This window comes from Protopterus annectens, chromosome 15.part0 (genome assembly GCF_019279795.1).
Source record: "Protopterus annectens isolate FY-2018-M chromosome 15.part0, PAN1.0, whole genome shotgun sequence".
Classification (NCBI taxonomy): domain Eukaryota; kingdom Metazoa; phylum Chordata; order Ceratodontiformes; family Protopteridae; genus Protopterus; species Protopterus annectens.
In genome coordinates, this window is record NC_056749.1 from 390,727,738 (window position 1) to 390,744,857 (window position 17,120).

Here is a 17,120-nt window from a genome sequence, read left to right on the forward strand (position 1 = left end):
TTTTTGTTCTGAATTCTTACCATTAATTTCCTTTGTTTACATTTCCTTTTCACTTTTCATCTCTTTATTGTATTCCTTGCAGTTTTCTTAACAGTCTCAGCATATTAATTCTTTTTATGACAATCTTCTTTAAAATGGTTTCTGATTCCTCTGATTCAATTTCATCCATAATTTCACATAAAACATCTTTCCCTCTCTCTCTCTCTCTGCAACAATTCAACTAAAATATCATCTCACAACCCTCCTGATAGGAGGGTTGTAATAAAACATCCATCATTTTGAACATTTGGCTTTCAATGAAACAAACAAATTTTGCTGCAACAGCTCCTCAGAATCATGTAGAGCTTCAAATAATGCCCTGACATTCACCTCTGTGCTACCCACCATCTTGGATCTCCTTGAGTGCTGTTCTCCCAGCTGCCACTGTGCTAGGAACACAATCACTCTTCTAACAAATAGGAGGAGTTCCCCGATGCCATGGCCAAATCTTGCATAGTAATACAAATCCCACCTCTGGTATCCCCTGGAAAAAGGCCACTAGCCTAGTGAGACTAACCCCGTCAATGAACAATAAGTAAATACATGAATATATATGTATAATTATCTATGAACGTGCTTTATACACCAACTCTTAACTACAATATTAATATTTTCTGTCCTAATTCCTTGCCTCGTGTCCATTTATTTGAATTCCTACACACTAATCACAAGATCTGTTATCCATCTGACAAACTCAGTAATACACCTCTTCAAATGCTCAGTGTTCAACACCTAATGCAAAAGTATGTTTTATACGGTAATAGTTTGCCTTTATTTCATATGAATGTAATCTCATCAGCAAATGAATGTGTAATTGTTAATCTATATTATTCAATGTCTGTTCATATACATTACTGAATGTCTTTTAAAAATGTTTGTAATATTTTGGAATTTTTCTTCCCGAGCCACTGTTGAAAAGTGTTTTGTGAATAAACCCAGTTAGACAAAACTGGTAAACAAAAGCAAATAAAAAATAAAAAAAAAATCTAGGGTCATACACTCTTTCTCAGTTTGTAAGATATTTTTAGAGATGCTAACTTTGGCTCCCTTGGGACCCAAGGAGACCACCTTGGGGTCCACCATTGAGTTCTTATAAAGATGCTTTTGAGAATCCAGAACCCTGCAGAAACTGACTTCTAGGAGCAGATGGTTGGGAGTCAGGCTGCAAGGAAGAGCCAAGAATGACAACATTTATGATCTCTAAGAGTAGAGGAAAGACCAAAGGTTTATGGTCTAGAATGGTCCAGAAGTATAAGAAATTCTCTTAAGGCTTTGCTTAGATTTGGGTACTCTTGAGCCTCCCAGTTGAAGAACTTCCTCATGTTATGGAAGGTCTCCCCAGAAGTGGAATCCTTAGGTGGTGAGTGAGGCAGAGGCAAGATTTTCATCTGTCTCTGAATCAGCATGTGAACCAGAAGAAATTTGGTCAACATATGCCAACGCATCCTCATCTGAGCCATAAGAATCACTGAATTCCTGGGGAACAGCCCCCTTTCTCTTCCCAGGAAACGATTCTGTAGCAGGGGTCCTGCTATAGCTAAGTTGTGTAGTTCTCCTAATATCTTTGAGATCCTTAGTCAACCTGACTGATACCTAGATTGCCAGACTCAATACAGCCTTCTTGGGTTTGGCATTGGGTCTAACTTTGGAATTGGCATTGGATGTGCTCAGCCTAGGCTGCAGGTAGGAGGCTATAGTATGCACCCAGTTGGCTGAAGCTTCCTCTCAAATGGGAAAATTCTGCCTCCCCCTTGGTAGTGTTGGAACTGGTGTCAGAAGCCAGAAAATACAGTTACTTACCATAAATGTAGATGTTCGAGTGTGTTCACTGTTGCAGTTATTACATTTAGGTTATCTGCTTGCAGGTAGCCCTGTCAGCCTGATTATCAGTCTTGGGTCCTGCGTCAGTTGCTGTCTCATCTTCCATGATGTCAGGTAGTCAGGGGTATAAAGCATGCAGCTGACGCCATTACATCAGTTTTTCTTGCCCCAGATGTCAGGTGCCCCCATAATGGGAAGCAATTAAATATAAGGTTACACCTCCAACAAAAAGCAAACACACCAGAAAGCTTAAGTATAGTAAACAAGAAGAGAGGTATAGCCAATAGAAGTCAGGGGGCTGGAGGGAGGGTAAAGTACAGTTGTGTACACTTACCATAAATGTAGATGTTCAAGTGTATTCACTGTTGCAGTCATTACATTTGGGTAATCTGCTGGCAGGTTGCCCTCAGTCGGCCTGAATTCCAAAGTCTTGGGTCCTGCGTCGGTTACTGTCTCCTCTTCCATGACGTCAGGTCGTCAGGGGTATAAAACCTGCAGCCGACATCATTTTCTTTAGTTTTTCTTGCCCCCGATGTCAGGTGCCCCCAAAAAGGTAGCAAAAATATATATAAATATATATACATGCATCAATATAAACTGCACTTTCATCTACAAGCAAATACACCACACAGGTTGTAGAGGATAGAGAAGGAAAGATAAACTAAAGAATGACAGGGGGATGGCAGGAGGGTAAACTGGACTGCAACAGTGAATACACTCGAACATCTACATTTATGGTAAGTGTACACAACTGTACTATGTTCTTTGTGTTTCACTGCTGCAGTCATTACATTTGGGTAGAATCCTAAAGCTATGGTTGGGAGGCTGGAGCTAAACAGCATTAGGTGAGGCTATAAGGCCCTGCAGCACTGCAGTGGCAAAGCCTGCCCTGGACTTAGAGTAGAGAGGCAAATGGTAATGCTTTGTAAAGGTGTGAACAGAACTCCAAGTAGCAGCCTCTAGAATGTCCTTGGTTGGTACTCCTCTGAGAAAGGCTGCTGAAGTAGATGCAGCCCTGGTGGAGTGAGACCTAATGCCCTTGGGCACAGGCTTGCCATGGTGTAAGTAGCAGAAACGGATGCAATGGCTTATCCACTTTGAAATTGTCTGCTTTGAAATAGCCTTTCCTTCTGATCCTGCAGCATATGACACTAGTAATTGCTCGGTTTTTCTTAGAGCCTTAGTCCTGCTCAGTAGAATCTTAGCTGTCTGTGTACGTCCAAGGAATACAGAATTCTCTCCCCTTTGTTATGCGGATTTGGATAAAAAGTTGGCAGATGAATTGTTTGGTTAAGAGCCGCACTGGAAACGACCTTAGGCATAAAAGTAGGACTTGTCCTCAGACACCCTGACCCCCTGCCTGGGTAAAATATGATAAAAGGCTCTACAGCCATGAGGGCCTGTAGCTCTGAAACTCTTCTTGCTGGAGTATTTGATAGTAGCAGAGCTGTCTTCCATGATAAGAACTTTATATCAGCAGTAGCAGCTGGTTCAAATGGAGGCAGGGTGAGCTTTTTCAACACATAATTGAGGTCCCATGCAGGCAATGGTGATCTTCTAGGAGGCCTTAAATTTTTGGCTCCTCTAAGATACTGCTTTAGTAAAGGATGAGAAAAGATTGGTGGCTCTGCATTGTAATGAGCCGAAATGGTAGAGGCATGGATTTTGATTGATGAGAAAGATAGGCCTTTGTCAAGCATCTCACTTAAGTATTGTAATATCTGAGGAATATGCGTTTCTGCTGTATCAGTTCCTTGTGTTTCAGAAATCAACATAATTTTCTGTTTCAGCAATCCCATAACATGTTGTTGGTACTTAAGCATATGAAATTGACAGTTCAAGGCCCTGACTGCCAAGGTTGCAGATGTATAAACCTTTTTTCTCCATTTGTCCAGTGCCCTTGAATCTCTGTCGGAGGGGGTAGGGTTTTTTGCTGTTGAGGCCTTAACTCCCTTCGGACCCTGTGAAATAGTTTCAGGATCAGCAGCAGGGTTTCTAAATAAAATTTTATGAGAGTCAGGGACCCTGTAATATCTGTCAGGCTTACTGAGAGCTGGAGGTAAGGAGTCAGGGGTCAGGCTTGACTCCGAAAACACATCATCCACAATGTCTAAAACAGGGGGAATGGCTAAAGGCTTGTGCTGAGGGAAAGGAAGGAAATCCCAGAGCCTCTTTTTTGATTCTGAGAGTCTTGACTCTCCCAGTGAAAATGCTCCTTCAAAGTATGCAAGGTTTCTCCAAATGAATAATCCTCAGGAGGAGATGCAGATGGAATAGACTCCTCTGCATCAGAATCCTCATAGGGAGGTATAGATAATTTCTGATCAGAAGAGGAATCAGAAGAAATAGAAACCTGATCTGAAGATTCATAGTCAGTGTCTTGCCTAGCCCTCTTATCTGGAGGGGGATGGGTACCCCTGATCAAGGTAATAAAGTCTTCAGCCGTTTTGATCATCTGTTTTTTAGGCATAGAGGCCTGTGTATGTGGCTCAGGTGTCAGTTTTTTAGTTTTAGAAGGTGTCTTTGCCTTAGGTTTTGCAGCTTTCGTCGGTTTGATATAGAAATGTTGAGGTCTGAATACACCCTCAGAAGCCGGTGCCTGCTCAGTGGCTCCAGACCCATCCGAGGGAGATACATCCGTTGGTCCAATACCTTGAGTATCTTGCGGCATGCCGGACTCCACATATGTGTCGGTAGAGGACTGTGACTCGAAGGTAGCGGGTATCAGGGGCTGCAAAAGGGCCTCACTGAGTACCGGCGAACCGGCGACTGGCTTAGGAGAAGCTTCGTTGTCGGTTTTGGATCTCGACTGCCTTTCTCTGTCCTTTTCTTTGCATTTTTTATGTACTCTGGTAGTCGGACTGCTATCCGATGACATTTCTGTGTAGTTAAATCTGTTTCCAAAATACTTAGATGCAAAAATATACCGATGCTTAATAGTGCGTTGGTTAAATCTAGCACAAAACCGACAGCCAGGCAAGTTGTGATCAGGGCCTAGGCAAGGAATACAGTATAAATGGAAATCCTTTTGAGGTATTTGCTTCCCACGAGTAATACACTTATTAACCTTTTCTGACATCGGTAAAAAGCAAGAAAAAAGTTTCCCCAACGGGGTACTTAGCTTTAGTAAAGACTTCGGTTCTGAAACTCAAACTTGATTATTTCAGTAGTCGGCCGATCGGCACTTGCGAAATGCTTCTGCTACGGGCACCGCGCGGCAAAAAAGACTAAAGAAAATGGCATCAGCTGCATGTTTTATACCCCTGACGACCTGACGTCATGGAAGAGGACACAGCAACCGATGCAGGATCCAAGACTTTGGAATTCAGGCCAACTGAGAGCAACCTTCCAGCAGATTATCCAAAAGTAATGACTGCAATAGTGAAACACGAAGAACATCCAGGACTGCAACAGTGAATACACTCGAACATCTACATTTATGGTAAGTGTACACAACTGTACTATGTTCTTCATGTTTCACTGTTGCAGTCATTACATTTGGGTAGATTCCCAAAGCTAAGGAAGGGAGGAGGCAGTTATTGAGCATTAGGACTAGCTATTAGGCCCTGCAAGACTGCAGTGGTAAAACCAGCTCTGGATTTAGAAAAAAATTGGCAAGTGGTAATGCTTGGTGAAGGTATGTACAGAACTCCAGGTAGCAGCTTCTAGGATGTCCCTGGTAGGAACACCTCTGAGAAAGGCTGTAGAAGTAGATGCAGCCCTGGTGAATGGGGTCTTATCCCCTGTGGGGTAGGTTTTCCATGGTGCTTATAGCAGAAAACAATGCAATGGCCTATCCACTTAGAAATGGTTTGCTTTGAAATGGCCTTCCCCTCTGCCCCTGCAGCAAAGGCAACTAGCAGCTGTTCAGATTTCCTGAGAGGCTTGGTCCTGTCCAAGTAAAATCTAAGTCATCTGTGCATGTCCTGGGAGTGCAGTATTCGTTCCCCTTTGTTCTGTGAATTAGAAAAGAAGATAGGCCAATGAATGGACTAATTAAGGACCACACTGGATACCACCTTGAGCATAAAGGAAGGATTGGTCCTGAGGGACACCCTGTCTGTATGAAAGATGATGAAAGGCTCCACTGCCATGAGGGCCTGTAATTCAGACACCCTTCTTGCTGAAGTAATGGCTAGAAGGAAGGCTGTTTTCCAAGAAAAGAACTTCAACTCCGTAGTGGCAGCTGGCTCAAAAGGAGGTAGAGTGAGCTTTTCCAATACAAAGTTAAGGTCCCAGGCAGGAGTATGAGCTCTCCTGGGTGGTCTTAAATTTTTGGCCCCTCTGAGGAATTGTTTCAGAAGGGGGTGAGAGAAGAGGGGTGGCTCAGTATTATAATTAGCTGAAATGGCTGAGGCATGAACTTTAATGGAAGAAAGGGAAAGGCCCTTGTGAAGCATCTCTAAGTATTGAAGAATAAGTGGTAAACTGGGCACTGTTGTGCCCATCCCCTGAGTCCGGCTCCAGGAACAGAATCTTTTCCACTTAGCATAGGATTTTCTAGTACTAGGCCTCCTTGCCTCTAGGATAACATCCAGCACTTGTTTGCTGAAGGATGGTATAGGAGAACTCAGGTAATTAGCCAGGCTGCCAGGTTCAGGGTTTGAAGCTGGGGGCACAGAATTTGGCCCCCCTCCTGCTGGGACTGTAAGGAAGGAGTCTGAGACAGGTGCCATGGTTCCAGTAGTGACATACTGCGCAAGAGGGGGTACCAGTGTTGGCATGGCCAGTCTGGTGCAATGAGTATTGTCCTTGGTTTGTCCTGTTTGATCTTTAGTAAAACTTTTGAGAGGAGACACAAAGGGGGAAAGGCATAAACTGAGAGGCTTTCCCAGGTAAAGGACATGGCATCCACTTTCCAAGCTTGTCTGTGGGGAGTCCTTGTGCAGAATTTGTCCAATTGGTAGTTTTGAGGGGAGGCAAACAGGTCTATCTCTGGGCTCCCCCATTTGTTTCTCAGAATGTTGAATATCTTTGACTCCAGTTTCCACTCGTGTGGGTCCATGAAATTTCTGCTTAGGTCATCTGCCAGTATATTTAGCTTGCCTGGCAGGAACTGAGCTTGTAGGTGCACTTGGTAGCTCAAGGCTGTGTTCCACAGAGCCATGGCTAGTCTGCAGAGGGGGTATGAGTGGGTTCCCCCCTGCTTGTTTATGTACCACATAACAGTGGTGTTGTCCATCTTTACCAATAATTGTCCTGGAAGAATGTGGTCCTTGAAGGCTGTCAGAGAATTCTGTACAGCTAATATTTCTTTTTGATTGATATGCAGGTGCATTTGACTTGGGTTCCATTTGCCCTGAATGCACTGCCCTGCCAAGTGAGCCCCCCATGCATAGTCTGATGCTTCTGTTGTTAGGGTTTGGGTGGCAGGGGGTAGAGTGAATGGCAGTCCCTTGTTGTGGTGGCAGTCCACCAAAGGAACTCTGTCTTTATACAAGGAACGATGGGAATCATTGATTCCAGGTCCTGAGAATGTTGACACCATAAGCTTTTTAGATACCATTGCAGTTTCCTCATATGCAGTCTTGCATATGAAATTAATAGAATGCAAGAGGCCATGAACCCCAGGGCTTGCAGTATTTTCCTTGCAGACAGCTGGGTCTTTGTGGCCAGTAGTTTGAAGTAGGCTGTCAAATAAACTTGTTTCTCTGGCGTGAAGTAGGCCATCTGGGAAGTTGTATTCAAGCTTGCTCCCAGGAATATAATTTGCTGGCAGGGTACTAGGTGAGATTTCTTTTCGTTTATGGTGTACCCCAGTGAGTTTAGCAGTTTCTTTACAAATGCCAGATGATTTAATAGTATGTCCTGGATTTCTGCCTGAATTAGGCAATTGTCCAGGTATGGGTATATTTGAATATTTCTTTACCTGCAGAATGCAATGACTGGAGCTAGGCACTTTGTGAATACCCTGGGTGCAGTAGATAAGCCAAAAGGCAGTGCAGAGAACTGATAGTGCATGTAGCCTGCTCTGAAGTGTAGGAATTTTCTGCAAGATTCCCTTATTGGGATGCACAGGTAAGCTTCCTTTAAATCCAATGTTGCCAACGAGGCATTTTTGCCTAGCATGGGAAGCAGCTGATGAAGAGTTAGCATTTTGAATTTTGGGATTAACAAAAAGGTGTTTAAGACAGACAGGTCCAGGATAGGATGCCAGGTATTGTATTTTCTGGGTACCAGGAAAAGTCTCGAGTAAAAACCTTGTCCCCATTCCTCTTCTGGGACAGGTTGAATAGACCTGATACTTAGAAGATTGACAACCTGCTGCTGAGCCTCTGCCCACTGATTTGGGGGTAGGTCTGGCCAACTGTTTGGGGTTGGTAAGGAGTGGAAGTGGAATCTGTATCCTTAGGAAACTATATTTAGAACCCATTTGTCTTGGGTAATGAGTTCCCAGTTTTTTTACATGCAGGGCGATCTTTCCCCCTAAAGGAACAGTCAGTTGAGCAGGGCTTTGAAGGTTTAAGGTTACGTCATTGTGACAGTTTACTATAGGGGGTGTCTTAACACTTCCAGCTTTGGAAGAGGGAGCCCCCCACTGCTTAGGCCTGTGAGCACCTTGAGACTGAAGCCTGGGTGGTCTGCTGGTCTTGGGTTTGGACTGAGAAGGCCTGGAAGAGACAGGAAAGGACCAATTCTTAGCAGGCCAGTGCCTACTAAATCTGGGAGGCTGTACTTGCAGGAAATCTTTAACAGTTTGCATAGATTTAGCTTTTTCCTCCATCTTTTTAAGTACTTCTACTTTGTTGCCAAACAGGTGGTCTTGGTTTAAAGGAGCATCCAGTAATTTAGCTTTAACATGATCTGGTAAACTTTGATCCTTAAGCCAAGCATGCCTTCTAAGTACAGACCCAGTGACAGCAGCCCTGCAAGATGCCTCTAAAGAATCAAAACCACATTGCAAAGTATGTCTTCCAACTTGTTCAGCAGAGTGCATTAAATCCTGTATTTCTTTATTTTCATTACAGTCAGGAATCAACATAATTTTCTGTTTAAGTAATCCAATAATATGCTGATGATACTTGAAACTGGCAGTTTAAGGCCCTAATGACCAAAGTAGCAGAAGCGTATACCTTCTTACCCCATCTGTCCAGGGCCCTGGAATCTCTATCAGAGGGGGTAGGGTTTATGGCAGTAGTAGCCTTAATGCCTCTGGGTCCCTGTGAAATGGTCTCTGGATTCGCAGTAGGATTCTTAAAGAGGAACTTGTGAGAGTCAGGTACTCTATAATACCTGTCAGGTTTCCTGGGAGCCGGAGGTAAATTATATGGGGTCAGGCTAGATTCCATGAAGGCATCATCTACAATGTCCAGTACAGGAGGGATAGCTAAAGGCCTGTGTTGAGGTAGGAGTAAGAATTCCCTAAGCCTCTTTTTGGAATCAGAGTAATCCTGGCTTTCCCGGTGGAAATGCTCCCTAAGAGTATGCAAAGTTTCACCAAAAGAGAAATCTTCTGGAGGGGAAGCAGAGGGAATGGAGTCCTCTGCATCAGAATCCTCATAGGTAGATAAGGGCAAATCCTGGTCATCAGAAAAAACAGAAATTTCAGAATCCTGATCCGAAGAATCAGAAGGAAAATCAGTTCTAGGTCTCTTAGAGGGAGAAGGGTGGCTTCCCCTGATTAGAGTAATAAGGTCTTCAGCCATTCTTATCATTTATTTTTTAGGCATAGGGGCCTGACCATACGGTCTGGGCATTGGTTTTCTAGGCGTAGATCGAGTTTTAGGCCTTGAAGAAAAAGATGGCATTGGTTTGATATGCAAGTCAGTAGGCCTGAATACACCCTCAGAAGCCAGTGCCTGCACAGCGGCTCTGGACCCATCCAAGGTAGAGATATCCATAGGTTCCATAGTCAAAGAAGCATCTCGCAGCATACCAGATTCCGAATGGGTCTCAGTAAAGGCCTGCGAATCTGAAGTAGTGGGTATCAGGGGCTGCGAAAGCGCCTCACTGAGTACCGGCGAATTGGTGACTAGCTTAACGGAAGCATTGTCGTCAGCTTTGGACCTATATGGTCTGTCTCTGTCTTTATAGTTACATTTTTTTCAGAATGTCGGTATTCGGATGGCTTACCGAAGACATTTCTGGATAACTGAACCGAGTACCAAAATAGTTAGATGCCAAAATGAACTGACAACGAATAGTTTGAGGACTGAATAAGGCACAAAACTGACAGCAAGGGACATGGTGGTCTGGGCCTAAGCAAGGAATGCAGTACAAATGAAAATCTTTATGAGGTATTTGCTTTCCACAAGAAATACAATTGTTAACTTTTACTGACATTGGTTTGGAGCAAGAAAAAGGATCCCCAACGGGGTACTTAGCTTTTTCGAAGACTTCGGATCTGAAACTCAAAAACGAAAATTTCAGGAGTCTGCCGACTGGCACTTGCAAACTGCTTCTGCTTTGAGCACCGCACAGCAAGAAAGACTGATTTAATGGCGTTGGCTGCATGCTTTATACCCCTGACTACCTGACGTCATGGAAGATGAGACAGCAACCGACGCAGGACCCAAGACTTTGATAATCAGGCCGACTGAGGCCTACCTGCAAGCAGATACCCCAAATGTAATGAGTGCAACAGTGAAACATGAAGAACATCCTGTGTAGTGATCCCCGACCCATTTGATCACCCATGTCCTTGTGTCCGACTGTAGAACCCTGTAGCGCATTTGGGACCCTGATGCCCCCTTTTCCTTTTCTTAATACTTCTCTAGGGAATTCTACCTTATGCTTAATTGTTCTTAAATTTAAGTAGGCCCACTGGGGACAGTTGTCCACCTTGTGCTCTGGGCCTAGGTAAAAAATATAAAGAGTGTAGAAGTCCCAGTGAGGGATTTGTAACCCTACTATCTAAACAAGTACTTGTGGCAATTGATATCTAATCATACAGAAGTTAATAAGGGCAAAAGTTCCCAACAGAGTATTGTAGTTTAAACTCTGACTTCAGACTGACCTGTGACACAACTGATCTTTATCAGGCTCTCATGCTAAGAAAAAAACTGAGAAAATGATGAAGGCTGATGGTCCTTATACTGCATATTTGGAGGAGGGGAAAATGTCCCTGGTATGTGGGCTGGCCAAGGGTTTCCACAGCAGTTCCACAGTTACTGCTACAACAGTGAACTGTAATAAACATCTTGTTACACTATTAAAGTGTTTTTGTACTGTGGCTTTGCCCTTCACCCCCACAACTAACATTTACTCACATCCATGTACCCTGGAGTAGGGGGAAACTCTGAGGTATTGCAACTCTGGACTTAGTTCTACACTCACCCTTGTAGGTTTGCTACTCTGAAGATTGTAGTTGCAATTACAGTTCTTAGAATTTCATCAGGCACCCATACCTAAGCTGTCTATTTACATGAAACAAGTACAATATCCCCTTACCCTTTGTTTTGCGGGTTAGAAGATTGGGAGCTGAAGAACATGATTAAGGTCCAACTCAAAAATCATATTATACATGAATACTGACTTGGGAGGAAGTGTCCATGGTATAACCCTGGACTGCCAGGCTCAGACTTGGCAGCTTTATGACCTTTGTCTCGTACCCTTCAGGAACTAGTTATCAAGAAAAGTAGTGAATATTTGGCAGGAGACCAGCAAGCCAAGCACCAGGATGTCTTTGTTCTCTAAACAAGGTCATTTCTCCCTCTCTTATAGGGGTAAGAGCAAGTCTTCTCTAGTTTTACAGTATTAGCAGAGCTGTTTTGAATGTTTTGTCCTGCACCACCATCAAGGTCTGACTTTAGGTAATTAATAAAATCACCAAGGAAGACCATTAGTGTGTCTGCTACCAGGTTTGCTTGAACCTCAGCCTGGTCATTCAGGGCAGATTGGTTCAAGCCCTTTTGCATCCCTTTGGCAGACAAGCCTGAATCAGACTTGCTGACAGGGATATGCAGGTATGTATCTTTGAGACTCACTGGAACCAATAGCTACTGCAGTCCAGCTACTATATTTTATTGTGTTATAGTTGCATGTAATTGTGTGCTTCCAACCTTTGAAGGCTATATGGGCCAATTTACAAACTATGTCTCTCAGTGTCTTATCATAGCTATTTTCTATTATGTCTTGTCAGTTTCAGTACATTACCCTATTTTATCATATGGGTCTGGCAATTCAAAACCTTGGATGACAGAGTGGAAGAAATTTATATACCTTTAGTCAGAGTGATCCAATAGATAACTCTCCTTTTCATTAGGAAGGGTGAGGTACTGGTTTATGACCCCTAGCTGCAGCCCATTATACTACTGCTGGGCAGCCACACCATTTTTATACAGGTCTTTAAAGGTCTGTTGCATTCCAAAGAGCCTGCCAGGCCTGTTATAGGTGGGCAGTTGCAATCTTTGGAGGCCTGAAAAACAAGGAAAGTCATTAAGTCTGTTCATATTTGATCTAGGTATCTTTTCTGAGATTCACAGAGCTCCTCAACTCACTAATTAAATGTTCTATCTCCAAGTAAATCTCTAAGTAGGAGAAGTACTCAAAAGGATAATTTGGGAATGGGGTATTGCATTATCTGTTATTGATTAGCAGTGACAAAATCTGCTCCAAGTAAGCTATACACTCCCAATCTATGTTTGAATTAAGCTAGTCTGGTGGAGCGGATTCCTTTCTCTTTGCTTAGGGAGTCACTTCAAAGGTTGTGTACTGGGTGGCCTGTATGTTAACTCTCTGCCATGTGGCCTGGTATTATTCAGCAAACTTTCTATAGTGAAGTCTGGCAAAGAAAGATGATGCTGATGCTTTTGGGTGAAGTCTGTTCTAAGGGCATCAGCCCCAAGCCACAGCTCACTGTAAAGGGAGGCCTTTGTTCTTGTACTTGAGAAAGAATAGTTATGTAAAATATAAAATTATTAAAAAAAAAATAAAAGTATAAAGCACATACACCAAATGTCTAAAACTATGGTTCCTCTTGTACTGAGCAGGATTACTATTGCAACACATCATTAGTAATGTAAAACTAACTTGTCTCAAGACGGTCTAATCCCAGCTCACGTTCCCTATTAGTGGGTGAACAATCCAACGCTTGTGAATTCTGCTTCACAATGATAGGAAGAGCTGACACTGAAGGATCAAAAAGCTATGTCGCTATGACCGCTTGGCCGTCACAAGCCAGCTATCCTTGTGGCAACTTTTCTGACACCTCCTGCTTAAAACCCAAAAAGCCAGCAGGATCATGAGGCCCCACTTTTACGGTCTGTATTCATACTGAAAATCAAGATCAAGCGAGCTTTTGTCATTCTGCTCCATGGGAAAAAAAATCATAAATCAAAAATGACCATAGATGTCCTTCTCTTCTACAATGCTGCAGTATCCATAACATGTGGGAGTCCACCTCTAGTTGACTTGTATGACTGGCTGTTTTACCAAAGTTAAATTCTTACTGCTTAGGTACGTGCGCGTTGGCCTACCACCCTAACCATACATCAACCATAAACAGATGACTGCTATAAAGTGGATGTCAGCACGCACCTACCTCAGAACTGAATGCTGCCAAACACCAGCCTGAAGGAAGTGAGTCTTCAAAAGTCAGGCAAGTGTCAAGGAGAAGACATGGTGGGAAACCATACTACAGCATATAGAAGAGAAGGACATCTATGGTTATGTTAAGATTTTACACAACTATTGTATGTCCTTCTATTCATATGCTGCAGTATCCATAACATGAGGGAGAATTTTACAGCTCATGCAACAGAAGGATTGGGAGGAGGAGCAGAGACAGTTTCCACAAAGCCATGCAGAATAGCCTTGGCAAATCCTGCTCTGGACCTGGAAACAGTATACAATTTGTAATGTTTAGTGAAGGTGTAAACAGAGACGACCATGTAGCCGTCTGCAAAATGGAAGCTGTATCCAAACCTTTAAAGAAAGTTCCAGATGAAGACATCGTCCTAGTGGAGTGTGCCTTAACTGGAAAGGGAAAATTTCTCCCACTGGCTGTGTAGCAGAAGGAAATTGCTCTAGAAATCCAGGAGAAAATAGTTTGCTTGGAAACAGGATGGCCTAAGGCTCTTGGGTGATAAGAAATGAATACTGTCTTACTTACGGATGGGCTTGGTCTTGGCCAAATAATATCTGAGCTGTCTGTGCACATTCAAGGAATGGAGAATCCTTTCACTAGGAGACGGTGGCGAAGGAAAGAAGGTAGGGAGGTTGATGGCTTGATTCAAAGATAGCTCATTCACTCTTAGGCATAAAGGTTGGGTTGGTACGAAGGCAAACACTGTCCTGATGGAAAACTGTAAAGGGGGAAATGCCATTAGGACCTGCAGTTCAGAAACCCTTCTGGCTGAGGTGACAGCAACCAGGAGGACAGTTTTCCATGTGCAGTGTTGTAGGGAAGAGTCCTTATCTGGCTCAAAGGGGGCTAAGGTAAGCTTTTTCTATCACAAAATTAAGATCCCAATGGGGAGGGATAGGTTTCCTAGAGGGTATGATGTGTAGGACCTCTTTCAGGAAAAGCTGGACTTCCAACCTGGATGCCAGGGAAGGAGTCAAAGGTAAACATGCTGAGATGGCAGATAAATGTGCCTTGATAGAAGAATACGACAAGCCACTTTTCATCAATTCACACAGGTAAGACATAACTACTGGTGGCTCTGCAGATGATGGTTGTAAGCGAAGGTTTTTGACACCAGACAGAAAGCCTCTTCCATTTGGATAAATAGGATTTTCTGGTAGTGGGTTTTCTGACCTCCTGCAGAACCTGTAGCACGTCCTCAGTGTAAAGGTGTCTAAAGGGAATCAAAGCTGTATCACCCACAGGGCTAAGTTCAGGGTGGATATCTGAGGGTGTATGAGGGTTCCCTCTCTTGTGTGATTAAGTCCATCCTGAAGGGTAACTTGTGGTAATTGCCCTTGGCCAGATGATAGAGAAGGGGGAATCAATGCTGTCTTGGCCAAAAGGGGACTCACCAGCAAGATTTTTAGTTGTTCTCTCTGAATTTTCAGAAGAACTTTCAGAAGAAGAGGGAAGGGGGGATGCATATGGAAAGATCCCCTTCCAAGGAAAGGAAGGAGCATCCACCTCCCATGCCCCAGGGGTGTGTATCCTGGGGAAGTATGTGGGAAGCTGTCTGTTCATGGGGGAGGCAAACAGGTCTACCTGAGGAATACTCCATCGATGGACCAGATCCAAGAACACACCCTTGTGTAACATCTATCTTGGGATTGAGTCATAGACCTGCTTAGTGAGTCTGCCATCAGGTTTTGAGCTGAGGGGATGTAGACTTCCAGGAGAGACAACTGACTCTGCTGAGCAATCTCCCATGCTTAGAGATCCAGTCTGCGAAGGATGCAGGACTGTGCCCCCGCCCACTTGTTGATGTACCAGAGGACCGTGGTATTGTCTGTGTACCACCTTAGCCCTCCTGGTAACAGTTGGGGCTTGAATATTTGTAGAGCAAAAATCAAGGCCCTCATTTCTTTGATGATATGTTCTCTCAACTGGAAGGGGTTCCATACATCTCTCACTCTCCAGTTCCCTAGGGTTGCCACACAGCCCGTGTCTGACGCATCTCTGTACAGGTCCTGGTTGGGTGTAAGGGTTTGGGGAGGAAGGCCTGGATTTTTTTTTTAAAATCTGAGAAATCCACCACTTTAGTTCTTTTGTTAAGCAGGGAATGAGGGGGACCACAAACTCTAGAGGATGGAGATGCTGTTTCCAGACTGTTCTCAGAAACCACTGAAATTTCCTCATGTGTAGCCTTGCCATGGGTACCATGGGGATGGTGGAAGCCATGAGTTGCAGGAACTCCCTGGCAGACAGAGACTGTAGTGGAATTAGTCCCTGAAAGTAAGTGGTGAAGGTCAGAATTTTGTTTGGGGGCAGGCAGGCCATCATTTGGGCTGTGAGTATACTGCAACTGAGGAAAGTATAGTTGTGTACACTTACCATAAATGTAGATGTTCGAGTGTATTCACTGTTGCAGTCATCACACTTGGGTTATCCAGCCTGGGGTAGCCCTCAGTTGGCCCAAATACCAGAGGCTTAGTATTTCTGCATCGGTTGCTGTTGCTCCAGGACTGACGTTAGTTTGTAGGTGGTATAAAATCATGCAGCTGACGCTGTTGCATCAGTTTTTCTTGCCCCAAATAGGGAGCTAGGTTATGGTGGAAGAACACCACCAGTAGAAAGCAAATACCAAAAATCCCTGCAAGGAGTGAGGAAGAGAGAGACAGATAGAGAGATACAAGGGGGATGGAGGGTGGCAAACGAGGACTGCAACAGTGAATATACTCGAATATCTACATTTATGGTAAATGTACACAACTGTACTATGTTGTTCGTGTTTCACTGTTGCAGTCATCACACTTGGGTTGATTCCCAAAGCTAAAAAAAAGGGTGGAGGCAGTCAAGAAGACTGGGGGCTGGCTAGGATGCCCTGCAAGACTGCGGTTGCAAAGCCTGCCCTGGATTTGGAGAAGATAGGCAGGTGGTAATGCTTGGTGAAGGTATGAACAGAACTCCATGTTGCAGCCTCCAGGATGTCCCTGGGTAGGGACCCCTCTGAGAAAAGCTGCAGAGGTGGAGGTTGTCCTGGTGGAATGCATCCTGACCCCCTCAGGGGGTGGTTTCCCGTGGTGTTTGTAGCAGAAATAGATACAGTGTGCTATCCATTTGGAGATTGTTTGGATATGGCCTTGCCCTCTGCCCCTACTGCAAAGCTGACTAGCACTTGGTCAGTTTTCCTAAAAGATTTAGTCCTATCCAGGTAGAATCTGAGCTGTCTGTGCACATCTAAAGAATGCAGAATCCTTTCCCCCTTGTTTTGTGGGTTGGGGAAAAACGTGGGCAAATTAATTGATTGGTTGAAAGCCACACTGGACACCACTTTAGGCATGAAAAATAAGTTATGTCTTAACATAATGTTCCATCTGTGTTGTTGATCTTCGTTCATTCGTTAGTGATGGGTTATCGGTTCCATCCTCGGAACCGAGCCAGCCAATATCAAGCTCGAGTCAGACAAAAACTCTTGAGCCAAGGTCCTACCCAGAATGCTCTGCTCCTTGTTACCTCAGATTGAGTTTGCAAGTTGATAGATAAAGGTGGGGACTACCTCTGGTCATAACAGACTTACCAAAAAGGAGTTCTTAAGATCAACAAAGAACCTCCAGATGAAGGACGAGGGTGGGAAGTAATGAATAAACGAAGATCAGCAACACAGATGGAACATTATGGTAAGACATAACTTCTTTATCTGATGATGTTAATCTTCATTCATTCCTTACTGATGGTACAGAGTCCCCAGCTA